Source organism: Triturus cristatus, chromosome 12, assembly GCF_964204655.1.
Source record: "Triturus cristatus chromosome 12, aTriCri1.1, whole genome shotgun sequence".
NCBI classification, from domain to species: Eukaryota; Metazoa; Chordata; class Amphibia; order Caudata; family Salamandridae; genus Triturus; species Triturus cristatus.
This window is the reverse complement of record NC_140595.1, coordinates 291,742,267-291,757,235: the sequence shown is the minus strand read 5'-3', so window position 1 is coordinate 291,757,235 and position 14,969 is coordinate 291,742,267. Positions and strand designations below refer to the sequence as shown.

The 14,969-nt window shown below is 44.4% G+C and overlaps 1 protein-coding gene across 1 annotated transcript in view; it reads left to right on the top strand.

The window, feature by feature from the left end:
* Positions 1-14,969, top strand: part of CNGB1 (cyclic nucleotide gated channel subunit beta 1) — a 958,531-nt gene that overhangs the window by 781,164 nt on the left and 162,398 nt on the right. The window lies entirely within an intron of this gene.

The window sequence follows — 14,969 nt, the reverse complement described above, 5'->3', positions numbered from 1 at the left end:
ATAACACATGCATACATACAGTGAATTACACAAACACAAGCAGGTGTTTTTAGATGGTCGAAACTTGGCAACGCAGATGTCTGCATAACCTAAAGGAGGTGGCAGATTGATGTTTGTTGTATGTTGCTACACTTCATTAACCTGATGCTATTTTTACTAACGGTTCACACTTTAATAAATGTCTGTGTAGTTTCTATAGACCCTTCAGAACAGTTGTAAGTGATTATTCTCACAGAGAGACCTTAGGTGAAAGCTAAAAGTCTCATGCAAAGAGTTCCTGTCTATCAGCTTTTTATAAACTCTTATGTTTCGGGGGCCATCGTTTAGGTAGATTTCCAAATCCAGAAGGTTGTGGTGTGCTACATCCACATTATTTCTGAAAAGTGGGGATCCTGACATCTGATTCACTCAAAAACCCTTGAAGGAGCCTTTCGGAGCATCACTAGATGAAGAACACATCATTGATGTAACATTTCCAACATATCAAATTCCAGCCTTAAGGATTATCTTGGTATGGCACTCGCTTCAGCTCAAAGTTATCAATATACAGATTTGCTTATCTGAGGATAAATGTGGCACCTGTGCAGGTACCTGTAATATACCAATAAAACAAAACTTAAAATAATCTTCATGAGGACCACCTTGACTAATTTCATCACAACGGAAATGGTAACTTGTAAAACCACTTTAAGGGTCCAATTCACAAAGGTAAATGTACATATGTAGACTTACTTATGTGTAAACTTACTGTTGCACCTCGTAGTAACTTTACACATTTTTTTGCTATTCACCATTTCTGAGGGTAAATTTACCACTCAGCATAGATATACATGCCGCCATATCCTCAAAACAGGGTGTGGAACCTTCTAAATCAAACCTTATACAAGTGTAAATTTACTACTAGCAACTTTTCACACGTAGGTGGAGGTCTCTGTCATCAGGGTGGAGATCTTCCTATGATAAAGTCTAGGGAAAAACAAAATTACATTTTATCATTATTAAAAAAATAAAAATGTTTTAAAAAAAATGTAAAATAGTTGAAAATTATTACTGCACTGGTGTTAAAAAATAAATGGTCCAGCACATTATCTTATCACATCAATATTTAATAAATAAGATATATTAATTACATTTAGAATCAATATTATTTACTGTCAGTTTTATATTTAAATATTATTTAATAACTTTTTCTTATTTTTATTTGTTTAGTTATATTTGAATATGTATTAAAAGTTTAAAAGGTTTATTTAATTATTTTAAACAAATATTTAAATATGTTTTCAATTTAGATTTTGAATTGATTATAACTATATATATGTATAAGTAAGTGCAGCACCACACATGGCCATTCCAAATATATATATATATATATATCTACACACACACACACACACACACACACACACACGCACACACACACACCTACACACACACACCTACACACACCTACACACACCTACACAGACCTACACACACACACCTCCACACACCTCCACACACCCCCACACACCCCCACACACCCCCTAAATTTGGAATGGCCATGTGTGGTGCTGCACTTACCCCAGGGTGGACTGGGATACTTTTATGGCTGTTTTGGATACGTTTTTCGCTGTGGCATCTTGCAGAGGTGCAGGAACATATTTTCTATCATTTCATGTAGTGCAGCAAAGGAAGTTGTTGCACTGCGTGACTTGAAACAGATAGTTGAACTGTGTCATATTTATAGGTATACGTTGCATGCAGCTCTCGCCTAATGCTGGCCCACTTGTGGCTGCCTAGCACCAAATCCGGACACTCTTGCATCATGGCACAATGGTGCTTGTGTTACGGTCAGGATTGTTTTTGTGCAGGAAAGAATACCTTCCTGAACAAAAACATCTTTAGAGGCCTATTCCTCTATGTGTGCTACAGAATTGCCACAAACATGTTGGTGCAAACCCAGTTTACTGTCTTTAGTAAGTCTAGATTTGTGTCAAAATCCACGGGTGGATGCAATGGAATGCCCGTGTTCAAGTCGTAGAATGCCTCCTTGATGCAAAGTATCACAAGGCAGTGCTATGTGCTGCCTTGCATTATTTTTATTTGACTAAGCAATGCTAAGCCAGACAAATCAGATTTTGAGTTGCTTAGTAAATACCAAGATAGATTTTCTGTTGGGGCTAAGTAAAAAAACGGACCCAACCCTGATGCAAAATCTAAGTAAATCTGGGCTGCAGTTTGTGAATAGCATGAACTTGCTCTTTTGTTTGTGGGTGTTTTTATATGCATGCCCCTTCCTAAACCGTTCCTTACCCCTCACTAACCCCCTCCTTACACCTCCATAATCCCTTTCTATTCAGTATTCTCCATTTTGCATCCCCTCCCCCACAATTTTCCCACATTTACTACTAATACGTATACGTGTGTGTAAAACTCTGCAAAGAAAAGATAGGAGAGGCGGATGTCTCTGCATGTAGGTTTGTCAATGGCATTTTGTAGTGGGTTAGTAGTACTATTCTAGTACTACTAAATGTACTACAAAGTGCAGTTTATGAATAGGCTGCAAAGCTCCTGACAATGTATGCTGTGGCCTTCAAGGTGACATGTTGACAGTTACTCCTACAAAGTGCTTCAATATCTAATTTCACCTATACTTGTGCACTAGGATCAAAGCAAACATATTTTACAGTGTAAATCTTGCATATCAATGAATTTAAAATCAATTCTCAGTAGAAAAGTTGGATCATTAAGTCAAGGGCTCCAGAACAGATCTGGTGTCTGCATGACAGGCTGAGCCCTGATATTTGAGTTCAGTTTGTCTGAAACTTTGAGAGATTTTGAAATATAGAGTGTGACAATTGTCCACTATAAGGAACTCTACCTCCCTCCTGGAATTGTTGTTGCTGGATTACAACACTACCTCCACCATCATTACACTAGTGGGTTAAGTCAGGTGATAGACAATACATTGATATTGAGTCTGATCTTCTTAGAGGCATAATACCTTATTCCGTACGTCCATGTTTATCATTGCGTGTGTTAGTAGACAGTGAAGGGGAACTGCCTTCTCAACATCAATCAAGTGTGAACATGGGTCTTATTGTTAGGACTCAGTGCATGTATTAATCCTCAGGACAGCATTCTCAAAGACTACTGACTTAGGTTATGTTTGAGTGGTATCGCAGATGACATAGTGGAGGATTAATAAAGCAATACAAATAGTGGCTCCATTGTCGCTAAAGGAGCATAAAGTGGATGTGGAGAGACAACTGGAATAGAATCTCAGCACTGATTGCACATAGTTATTGAAAACTGATGATGCACTGTTTATGGAAATTACAGATGCTGAACTGAAGCCAGTATCTGTCTTTATCAACCAATGAAGATGTGTATGAATTGGTGGCCATGGAATGGCAGGGCTTCCACTGTCCATAAGAGTTGATATATATGTGTAAAGGGAGGACCACTTACTTGAAAAATTTGTCAAAAGTATGAAATCTTGGCAGGATGATCTTAAATCTCTTCTTATGGGAATCCAGTGACACAAAGTATGATTTTTTAAAGAAGCAGCAGAAACTTTTTTATTTGAGGTAGATTATTTAATAACTATGTAGTGTGGAACTTTTGGGGGAATGGAGTACTTGATATAAGAGAAGAAAGCTGATTGCTGGACCAAAGAAGTTAATTTTAACTTATATCTTTAATTAGAGTTTGGTCGACAGGGTAGTCTGCCCCAACCATGTCAGAGTACCTTGTCCGCTAATCTGCGGGTCTGCCAGCTCTATTTTAAGTCATTTGACCCATCATGTTCCCACTGGCAGAGCCTCTGCTGTTGGGAACCATTGACGGACGACAGGTCAGAAACTGATCTGTGGGTCAATAGACTTCAGACCTTCCTATTTCGGGGTCATCCAAACATCATATTTCCTGTTTGCCATCACCAGGAAAAGCCTGGCAGTCCCAAACAGCAAAACATAAAAATTAGCCACACATGCTTGGAAAACTTGTGCTGGGTCTCACAGTCATTAGCTTTTTGTTTTTCAAAAACAAACTCCCACTTTGAAAGTGTGCCTGAAATACAACAACTTTTCTGAGGGGCTGCATGAAACATGACGGTCTCTCTGCAACTCTTCAGCTGGTGTGACAAAATATTCTTTGGCAGCACAGCGATTTCCTTCAAGCATGCATAAATGTCTAAATCGTGAGCTTGGATGGAATCTCAGCCAGCCTCCTTTTCCCAAAACTTTGATAGGACAGTGAGTGTAAGGTTGCAATTCTGCTTGCGCCTGTTCTTCTCTAGGCTTAGTGTCTTCCCTGGGTTCAGACATTATACAGCAACAGTTTCCAAAGCCCAAGGGAGGCCAGCAACGCACCCTGTGACTGTGTACTAGAAAGTGACAAGTATCCAAAACCCTGCATGTTTAATTCCATGTAGATGGCAAGAACTCTGAAAATGAGAGTTGCACCAGCGACCATTTAAGTGCAAGGAGAGAGTTTGTGTGTGTGTGTTTTCGTAAAAAAAGTAAGAGTATTCATCAGCCAACATGAGAGAGTGTGTGCCTATGTGCAAGTGAATTAACTTGTCTACATGTGTTTGTGTGTGAGTGTGCGGTTCAAATGGATCATAGGTGTCCATGGGAAAGGCATAGGGAAATACTTGGTGGCCCTTCCTCCTGAGGCAAATCTGTATGAGGTTGCTTAGAAGTTCCTGTCTACCAAAGTATTATAGAATGCATTATATCTCTGCTGGATGGGCCAGGAATCGATTCCACCTTCATGTGCTGTTGTCCTTACCTTTTGCAACTAAGGAAGTTGTACTTGATTTTGATACTTTAAATTGGCGATTCAAATGACAAAATGCATAAAGAAGAGTACATGTTATAGAAAACAGTACATGGAAAAAACATTATTTACCTGTAATTGTAGTTCTCCATTGTTTCTGGCTTTCATAGAAGCACATGCTTGAAAAATTCAGTCAGGCAAACACCAATCCCCCATTAGCCACCATAACTCAGATTTCATAGCACCAGTGGTAAGAAATCATATGTGATAGGTGAGCCTGTGTCAGGGAAAAGGGTGTTTTGCATGTGAATCAAAACTGCACCTCTCTATGTTGTCGACTCCAGGCAGTAGTGTTGCATAAGATAATCTGTTTTTTGAGGTCACCGTTCTGCAAATGTCTGTTATAGGCAGTCCAGCAAATAAGGCATTGGTCATGTAAACACCTCTCATAGAGTGAGCCTTCATGGTTATTTGTAGAGGAGTGCCAGCTTTGTTGTGACAGAACACTGTTGGGGAGAGGATGTGGTCCGTCGGCTAGACTGCCGACTTTGGTGCTGAAAACCAGGGTTCGAGCCTCGGGGTCGCGTCCATAGCCTGTGATTCTGGGCACATCACTTAATCTCCCCGTGCCTGAATGTGTAACATAACTTCTGATGCTCATGTAAAGCGCTCCAATACCTTCTGGTCGAGTTAGCGCTATATAAAATCTGCAAACTAAAGAAAACACTAAGGCTGCATACACTCAATGTGCTATTCTTTGCTTTAAAAGAGGTTGTGCCTTTCGGGAGGACCAGAAGCTATTAGTGGTGCCGCTCGTAAGCTTGGGCATTGTTTTTAACTTTTGACACTTTGTAACCGTTCCGGAGCAGCAGACCGGCCATTACCGAGGAACAAGTGTGTTTTTAGGGGAATTTCATCGTTGGGACTGCGAGGACCAGTGCGCTTCGCGCATCCATCAGTGACTGCACCTGGGGCCCTCTTCCCGACTCCTCCCCCGCAAGGTACTTAACGCCTCGCGGCCCCCACTTCGCGGGAGCCGCTCGTAGGCTTGGGCATTGTTTTTAACTTTTGACACTTTGTAACCGTTCCGGAGCAGCAGACCGGCCATTACCGAGGAACGAGTGTGTTTTTAGGGGAATTTCATCGTTGGGACTGCGAGGACCAGTGCGCTTCGCGCATCCATCAGTGACTGCACCTGGGGCCCTCTTCCCGACTCCTCCCCCGCAAGGTACTTAACGCCTCGCGGCCCCCGCTTCGCGGGAGCCGCTCGTAGGCTTGGGCATTGTTTTTAACTTTTGACACTTTGTAACCGTTCCGGAGCAGCAGACCGGCCATTACTGAGGAACGAGTGTGTTTTTAGGGGAATTTCATCGTTGGGACTGCGAGGACCAGTGCGCTTCGCGCATCCATCTGTGACTGCACCTGGGGCCCTCTTCCTGACTCCTCCTTCTGACTATTTTAGGCACGCCCAGTCTCGCGTGAGCCGGACGCGAGCGGGGCGCAGACCGGGGCGAAGCCCGGGCAAAGGGCGGGCCCATTTAAGCCCGTTCAAGCACGGACAAGACCGGACCGGGCCCCCCCTCTTGGCCCTTGCTGAGAATATAGGTAAAGGAATGAGGTAATGACACCAAGGGTCATGCGGAAGAAAACCATGCCGTTATCTCTTATGGTCCCAGGTACTTTGGATAGTTTTCTTATTAGGGCTAACTCTGTGGTTAATAACGAAATAAACATTTTAGAAAGACGCCTCTCAGAGGGGATCGAAAGCACCAGAAGATCCTCCTTGGGCTTACTTGCATCTGCTAGATCCCCAGATGATTTGGACGACTCACATACTGCCCTAATGGATAGCATTGATCAAACTATCGAATCGGTTTTGCAGGGGCTGAGGACTAGCATATCCTCACGGCGAGATTCGCTTCAGCCTATTCCTGAGTGTGCATCTGCCCCCACATCTGAAGTTGTTTCAGATATGGGGAGTGAATCTAAGTCGCTATGTGCACGAGGCCCACGGGAGGGAGCTGCCCCTAAAAGAAAATGCGTGAGGAAGTTCAAGGGGGAAATAAAGCTAAAATAGATTCCCCTCTTGATGCTTTAGTGGTAATCCCACCTGTAGTGGATACCCGGCCAATTGTAACTCCTAATGTAATAACTATCTCAGTTCCTGCACAAACCCTACCCCAATCGCAGCCTCCTCTTTCTATTTCGGGAATGGGGTCTGGAGGAGCGGGGAATTGTTTAATAAATACCCTTACAAACGTATTGAAGGGATTTTTTGACCCTTTGATGGCCAGATTTGACATTATCGATGCTAGATTAAAAGATATAGAAACGGTTACCGGGGCTATCGATAATTGTATTAGGAATAATGGTATGACTCAAGGTGTGGCTCAAATGAATTTGCCCGAACCTCTGCCGTCTACTATTACTAATTCTGCTACCCTGTTAAAACCTGTAACAGCAACCCAAACGATTCCAATAGGTGTATCCCCACTCACCCTAAATCTTCCACCTCCTACTACCGACATATCCCCACTTCTACAGAATCAATCATCCATCTCTGTAAGGTCTTCCAATCTGTCACCCAAATTAAATTTACCTAAATTAGGGAAAACCTCTAATGAGAATGGCGGCATTAGTAACCAAGATTTGAGTAGTTTGAGACGGAAAAATGTTGTGAATCTCCCTCCTGAGGCAGCTCCCTATGTAGTAGTCCTAAGTGGAGTCCCAGAGCTTCCTAATTCGGACTTAGAAACCTATGATTCCTTAAAAAATAAAGTGACCAGTTGGCTGAATACCCACAGGCCTCTCCCCCTGAATATGAGAGCTGATGTCCTGATGGTTAGGAGGGTTAGCTGGCTGGGAAATACCATGAAGAAAACCAAGGGTGACTGCATTCTGGTGAATTTTAGAAATCCACAGATTGTGTCACATATTTGTAATTGGATGGGGAATATAGGAGGCTCATCTATTCAATCCCTCCCATTGTCCTTTTTCTATTCACCACGAAATACATATACCCACGCAGGGCATGTTGAAGAATGGACAAGGGTGGGATCTATATCTCAAAGTAGAAGGCAGAGGCACATCCGGTACAATGCGCCCGCTTTGGATGACTATTCTGGTTATAATAGGTTTAGCTGCCTCGAGGAGGTTGACTGACTGGAACGGGAGAATGGTGTTAGGGGTGACGAAGGAGGGCCTCACTGTGTATATCCGCAGCCGGTCCTTTCTGTCCCTGATAGTGGGCATTCTACACAAATCCCGAATTTAACTAATGAAGTCTCTTGTAAAAACTCCCCTGTTACTTTTAATGCCCCATCCCTACTAACAATTCTTTCCTGGAACATAGCTGGTCTCTCAAACAAGCTTAATTGTCCTGAATGGGGCTCATTTATAGACTTTCAAGATATATGCTGTTTCCAGGAAACTTGGGCCAGGGAAGAGCAATTCCGTTCTGGGTTTGCCTCATTTTCAGTCCCTGCCAGCTGGGGAGGAAGGGGCCGACCGTCAGGGGGTTTAACAATCTGGGTCGCTATCAACTTGGGTTGCAGTGCCAGTGTTCCAGATACAGAGTCTGTGGATGTGCAGTGTGTGCTCTTGGACTGGCAGACCGGTTCTGGACTAGCCGTGATTAATGTCTATTCGAGACCTATGAGTCTCTCTGCCGAGTCAAGGGTTATTGAAGAGTTATCTAATGTGTTGGCCAAGAATTCTGATGGTACTATGTTAGTGGTGGGTGGAGATTTTAATTCTCACTTTGAACCACTTGACGGGTTGTTGGATGCCATAAATCAGGAGGAGGATGACTTATGGAAAATCCCACTGGTGGTGGGCCCAACAGTAAGATCTTGGACACCCTTGGCTGTCCAAATCACATCCCTGGCATTGGCTCATTCGATTAGGGCATGCAATGGACGAGCAAAATCTGACAACCCCTCTAGGCCTACCTTTAACAAGCCAGGGAGAGAGGCTCAACTTGTTTATATCTTTGTCCAATGTAAGGAGTGGAACCGAGTTCAAGATTTTAGGGTGGTCCCCAGGGGAGAGAGCGATCACAATCCCCTGATCCTGGACTTTTTATTACCAGGTTTGCGTAAGGGTGAACCTTTATTGCAATCTGATAAATCCAATAGGGCTATCCTGTCCAACAATAGACGCAGGGTAAGATGGGACAAATTGGCTAGCAACCCAGATGAACTATCTAAAGTATACGTCAGGGTTAGTCCAGTATTGGAAGACATGGCTGCTCTAATTGGGCATCAACCTTTGTCTAATTTTTATGAAAAACTGGCCGAACTTAACAAGGCATTATTCTTGAGCCTAACTGATATTTTAAATCCCCCAGCCCCTTGTGGGAGAAGGGCACGCAGAAAGCACCCCTGGTATAACAGGGCATGTAGATTAGCGAAGAGTGAACTGTTGGATGCACTGAAAGATAATGCAAACAGGGATGTTATCCAACATAGGAGACGAGTATATCGACACCTAATCCACCACGCCAAGCTTGAGTGGGGGAATGAGAACTGGGCTAGGTTAACAATTGCCTTAGCGGATAGGGATGCGAGGACGTTTTGGCAGATTGTGACCACTGGTTCAGCTGAACCTGATCCAGCAGTGAACCCGAACATTGCCCCAGAAGTATGGGAAGACCATTTCAGCTCCCTCTATAAGGGGGATCATTCCTGTATGGAGGTTTCTTCGGGTGAATTACTGATGAGTGACGCTGTTGATACAGCGGTGATTAGCTTCACCCTGGGCGAGGTTCAGACTGCTATATCCAGGCTGCCTGCGGGTAAAGCTCCAGGGTTGGATAGGGTTACCGGAGATTTATATAAACATGAACCCAGAGTATGGGCGCCCTATCTTCTTATAATATTTAATACAATCTCTGGGGGTATGCCAGTCCCTTCTACTTGGCTGGGAGCAGAGGTAGTCCCCATCTTTAAGAAGGGGTCGCCCCTGCTCCCAGTCAACTATAGGCCTATTAGCCTAATAGATGTAGCCCAGAAACTTTTTGCAAGGTTGATCCTTGACCGCCTCTTGGATTGAATGGAGGAATCTGAGATTCTGAGCCACTATCAGGCGGGTTTTAGAAAGAGTGTATCGACTACTGATCAGATTTTTAGATTGAGTAGGCTCTTTTGGAAGACGGCTAAGGTGGAGGGTGGCTCCCTATACACCGTCTTTGTAGATCTGCGTGCGGCCTTTGATTTGGTCCCACGCAGGAAACTTTGGATTGTATTACGGGATTTAGGAATGCCATCCCCCCTTTTGGATATTATAATACGACTCCACACTAATAACTTTGCAAAGATCAGGTGTGGGAGAGAGGGTAACTTATCATCTAGCTTCCCCGTTGATAGGGGGGTCAGGCAGGGTTGCGTCTTGGCGCCAACCCTGTTCTGCCTTTATGTAAATGGAGTTATCTCCCATTTGAATGCGGTCCCCAATAGAGACGCACCAAGGCTCGGTGGCATAGGGATATCAGCGATTATGTTCGCTGATGATACCCTGTTACTCGCTAAGACTCCTATGGGTATCCAGCGAGTCTTGGATGGTTTCGTCTCTTTTTGTGATGATCGGGGGCTGGAAATAAACACGGCCAAAACAAAGTTCATGATCTTTAATCCTCCTAAGACTTCCCGTCCTAATCCGGTTATAAATGGCGTCAGCCTGGAAAGAGTCCAGACGTTCGAGTACTTGGGATTGACCCTAAATGAACATCTGCTTTGGGTCCAACACCAGATTAAATCCCAACTAAAGTTAACGCAAAAGGCGGGGGGGATTATTAAACTTTGGAATAAATCTCAGACAAAACCCATTGGACCGCCACTTGAGATTTATAAAATGCAGGCACGAGGGGCAGTAACCTATGTCAGTGAATTGTGGGGACATAATTGTGCCCCTGCAATCATTGCCACGGAAAACAAGTTCCTTAGGAATCTACTCTCCCTACCTACTAGTTCTCCCCTTCTTCCTCTCAGGCTTGACTTGGGAATCAGATCTATAAAGGAGGAATTAGGCTTAAAGCACTTAACTTTTTGGAGGCGTCTTTGGGTAACCCCTGAACTTAACATCTACAGGCAAGAATTTTTGGAACTATTAAAATATCCAATCATACAGAAACTCCCATGGCTAAAATATATAAAGGATGAGTTTGAGAGGCTGGGTTGTTCTCTTCTATGAACAAATCCGGAAGAGACTTGCAGAAACATATCCCGTAAAGACCTGGTCAGTATGTATTATGATTGTAGCCTGTCTGTGTGGTTATTGAGCGACAAAATGGGGTCAATGTCGAGTACATTTGTATTAATGAAAGACCATTATAAGATGGAGACTGTCCTGGATGACATTAATCCCATTGGTCTCAGAAAATTATTTCTCCAATGGAGACACAACTCCCTACCAATTAGAGCCCTTACGAGCAGATGGCACCCACCAACTGCTAAAAATTGTCCCGCCTGTATTGAGGAGCTGGAGAATGATATTCATGTAATGTTTTTCTGTCCTTCTGATATGAAGCCTAGGAAAAAGTGGATTGTTCCCTTATGCAAAAAATGGGGGTTCAGGCAGCATTTGCACGCCTATCGAATATTAAAATCTGATCTATCCCCATTAACTGTTTTTGCTGTTAGCAAATTCTTAGCTGCAATGTGGAATATTAGAAGAAGCCTAGTGAAATAATGAAATTACCTCCACTGTACATGATTATTTTATTGATGAATGCAATTCTTTGTTGATATCTTCTACAGGCAATGGTGATGATGTTTTTTTCTTGGTTATTATTGCTATTTGAAGATGTATTTTTTATATACTGGAAATTTGATAATGATTTGTTTTATTTTGTATTCTTCTCTTTTATGACATTTCTATAGTCGAAATAAAGATAATACTGACTGACTGAGAAGCTATTAGTATCTGGTCAGTTTTGCAAAAATATTTGATTCTGTTGATGTAAAATTTCTGACATTGAGTATTTAAAGTGCTCTTTCTCCTGCAGAAGTTGAATTTTGGAAGAAAGTCTTTATTATCATGGGCTTATTTAAATGAAAGTCTGAAGGGACTTTAGGAACAAAATGAGGATTCATCATTAGGGATAACACTGTCATCACAGAATTGCATACAAGGTTCGTTGATCGTAAGTGACTGAATTTTACTGACTATTCTCTCAGAACTTCAGACATATTTACAAGGGCTTTATCTCTGCTTTTTGGCTTAAAAAGCCAATAAAGCGGAGATAAAACTATCACCCTATTTACAAGAGGGTGCTAACATGCCTAATCGCATGTTAGTACCCTTTTTACCAACGCCTCCTTTGCATCTCTAATGAGATGCAATGTGTGCATCACTGGGCGTACCCCGGATAGACTACCTTGCAAATATCGCTGATGTTCACATCGCAATATTTACAAGGCATCCCACAGGATTTTAGCACATGTTAGTTTTTGGAGAAAACCACTGTTATCTCCATAAACTAACGTCTGCTAAAATGCAGACTTACCTATCCTTGACATTGGGGTGGATTATGCTGATACGACCCTGTGGGTCGTATCAGCAAGGTTATCGCCATTTTGCAGGGAACATTGCTGGAAAACCAGCGATGTTCCCTGCAAAACTGCGATTTCCCCGCTATCTCTGGAATTTTTATCGCCCTGGAGTAAGGCGTTGTTAATAACGCGTTACCAGGGTGAGAAGTTCCAGAGATAGACGGCGATAAATAACAAAGCGCTAAGCGCACTTTGCGTTTATTTATCGACGTTCTTGTAGATATGCCCCTTAGTGCCAAGAGGCTAGACATCTGCCAGGAAATTCTGCATTGTGAATTGACTCCAAGGGACTTCTCATTAATTGAGATAAGATTGAGTAAAGCTGGCAGAGAGTTGGTGGGTGTCTTATTTGTGTAAAACCCTGTAGAGTCCTCTTAAAAATTACTTGATAATTCTAATGGACCAAAGTGATGGTCTATATGTAATAATTCTATGGCAGGACCGGAGGCGAGGATAATGCTTTCTTTTTTTATATGCCACAACCAGCAGTGTTCAACATTAATACAAAAACTGTCTTTCCCATGGATCCTAGGGAAAGTTTAACAACAGAGGTGAACCAATAGGCAGCGTCAGGCATCCTAAAAAGGCACGGGCTGCTGGGATACGTCCTCTTTCTTTTCCTGCTCCACCAGCAGTTAAGTCGATTTTCTGTGTTTCTTGTATTTTGTCATAATGCTTATTTGCTCAATGTTGTGATCTAATGTTGTTTCTTGCTCATCTGAAGAGGCTAGCTCGCCGCAGCCGTTAAGCCCGCGGGAGTATTCTCATCACTCCATTTGCGGCTTTTTTCGTGGCGGGCAGTGCGGTAGTGGCGGAAGGCTGCTAGAGGGCGCGTGTGTTGTGCGAGCTGCGTCTCGCTGCTCTGCGCGAACGCGCGTACTTCCCTTTCAGGATTCTTCCTGTCACAGTGCGTTCCCCGCCGAGCAGCTGCCCGCGCCACCTGGAAGCCGGACGCCCGTGTGTCACGGGTCTGTATGTCAATATGTGAACAGCCTGGATGCCCGTTTTAACAGGTCTGTATTACCCTGTGTTCTCCTCCATAATAAGGCTCACATTAATAACTAGCCTGAGGGCTGTTTTTTCACTGGTCTGCTATCACCTTAATAAGGCTGTCATTTGGGGCCTGGCCTATTAACCCCTTGACAAGTGGGTGCATTAGCCGCAGGGGTCCTAGTTCCCCTAATTCCCGCACTTCGCAGCCATAGATTACAGGGCTTCTAGCCCGCCAAAACCATTAGAACCCCAGGTTGGCAAAAATATTTGAGGCAGAGGTACTCTAGCATTATGGGCTTGGTCTCCTATGGAGGGAGATTATGTTGAGGAGGAGTCCCTGCAGGTCCTGCCCCTGGCTAACGAGTTTTGTGAGGGGGTGGATGCCTCCATCCACCAGGCAGTCGCGGCGGCCATGGCCCCCTTTGAGGGACGCCGCATGCAAATAGCATATTACTTTGCTGACGTCCCCCCTCTCACTTCTTCCCCGAAACGCAAGCAGTAGTCAGCTGTGGACCTAGGCTCCTTTGAGCGCCTTAAGAAGGCCTTCTCACATGCCCATCCCATGAACACTTAGAAGTGTTAGAGGAGGTTGCTCCCTTATCCCCGCATGGTGGGGGGGTGTTGAGGGTGATGATTCCCACACTGAATCCACTGAGGAAGTGGGCCCCTCCCGGCCCTGGCACCCAGCTACAGGGGGTGCGGATCCTCCCTCAGACATGTTGGTCCCAGAGGATCACCTTCACCCTCGCTCCACAGAGTGGATTCCAGGTGATAAGGTCGCTCAGTTTGTGGCGAGCCGCCTGAGGAAACCTCTGGGGAAGGAGGTCAGGGCCTGCCTGAGGGCGGAATGCCCACGACCCGCCCTCACGGGTAAGATGGTGGTCACTCCTGAGATTGACACTAGAATGGCCACATTCCTTCCGAAGTATATCCGCAACCCTAAAAAAGGGATAGACAGGTCCTGGAAGGCTTGCCAGGACAAGCTCCTGGACGCTTGCGGACCCCTTACTAAGATGTTGGACGTTGCAGAAAAAGCTAAGGCATCCAATACCACGCTCTCTCCCAAGTCCGTGTCTGGTTTGGCCCAGTGTGCCATTGTGTTTCTGGGCAACGCCAACTGCACCCTCTCGGCTGAAAGAAGACGCTCCCTACTGTTGAAGGTAGACCCCAAGCTTGGGGATCTTGCTTCTTCTGAGGCAGGTGCTGTGGCCGACAGGGGGACTCTTCAGAGAACCTTTTGTTAAGGAACTCAATAAGTTCGTGACAACCTTCACTACCTTAGACAAGGCGCAGGCTTCCATAAAGAAGGTGTTTCACCCGAAGGTTTCGTCGGGCCGGTCGTGACAGGGGGCGCTCAGCCAGCCGTTTCTACACCCAAGCTCCTTCCAGAAGCTTCAGGAAGACACAGGAGCAGCCCAAGAAGGAGTTATTCCAGGCCAGGAGAAACAACAGGGGCAGGGGCTCCAGAGGCGCAACCAAAGGTCACTTTCAGACCCACTCAGGTGAGAATATCCCTTTACCCCCAGTCACAGGTAGGGGGCAGGCTGGCTTTATTCACGCACAATTGGGAGGCTATTACCTCATATTTATGGGTTCTACAGACCATCAGGGGATTCCACATAGAGTTTTAAGTGAGCCTGGCACAGGAATTCTGCCCCCATCCCC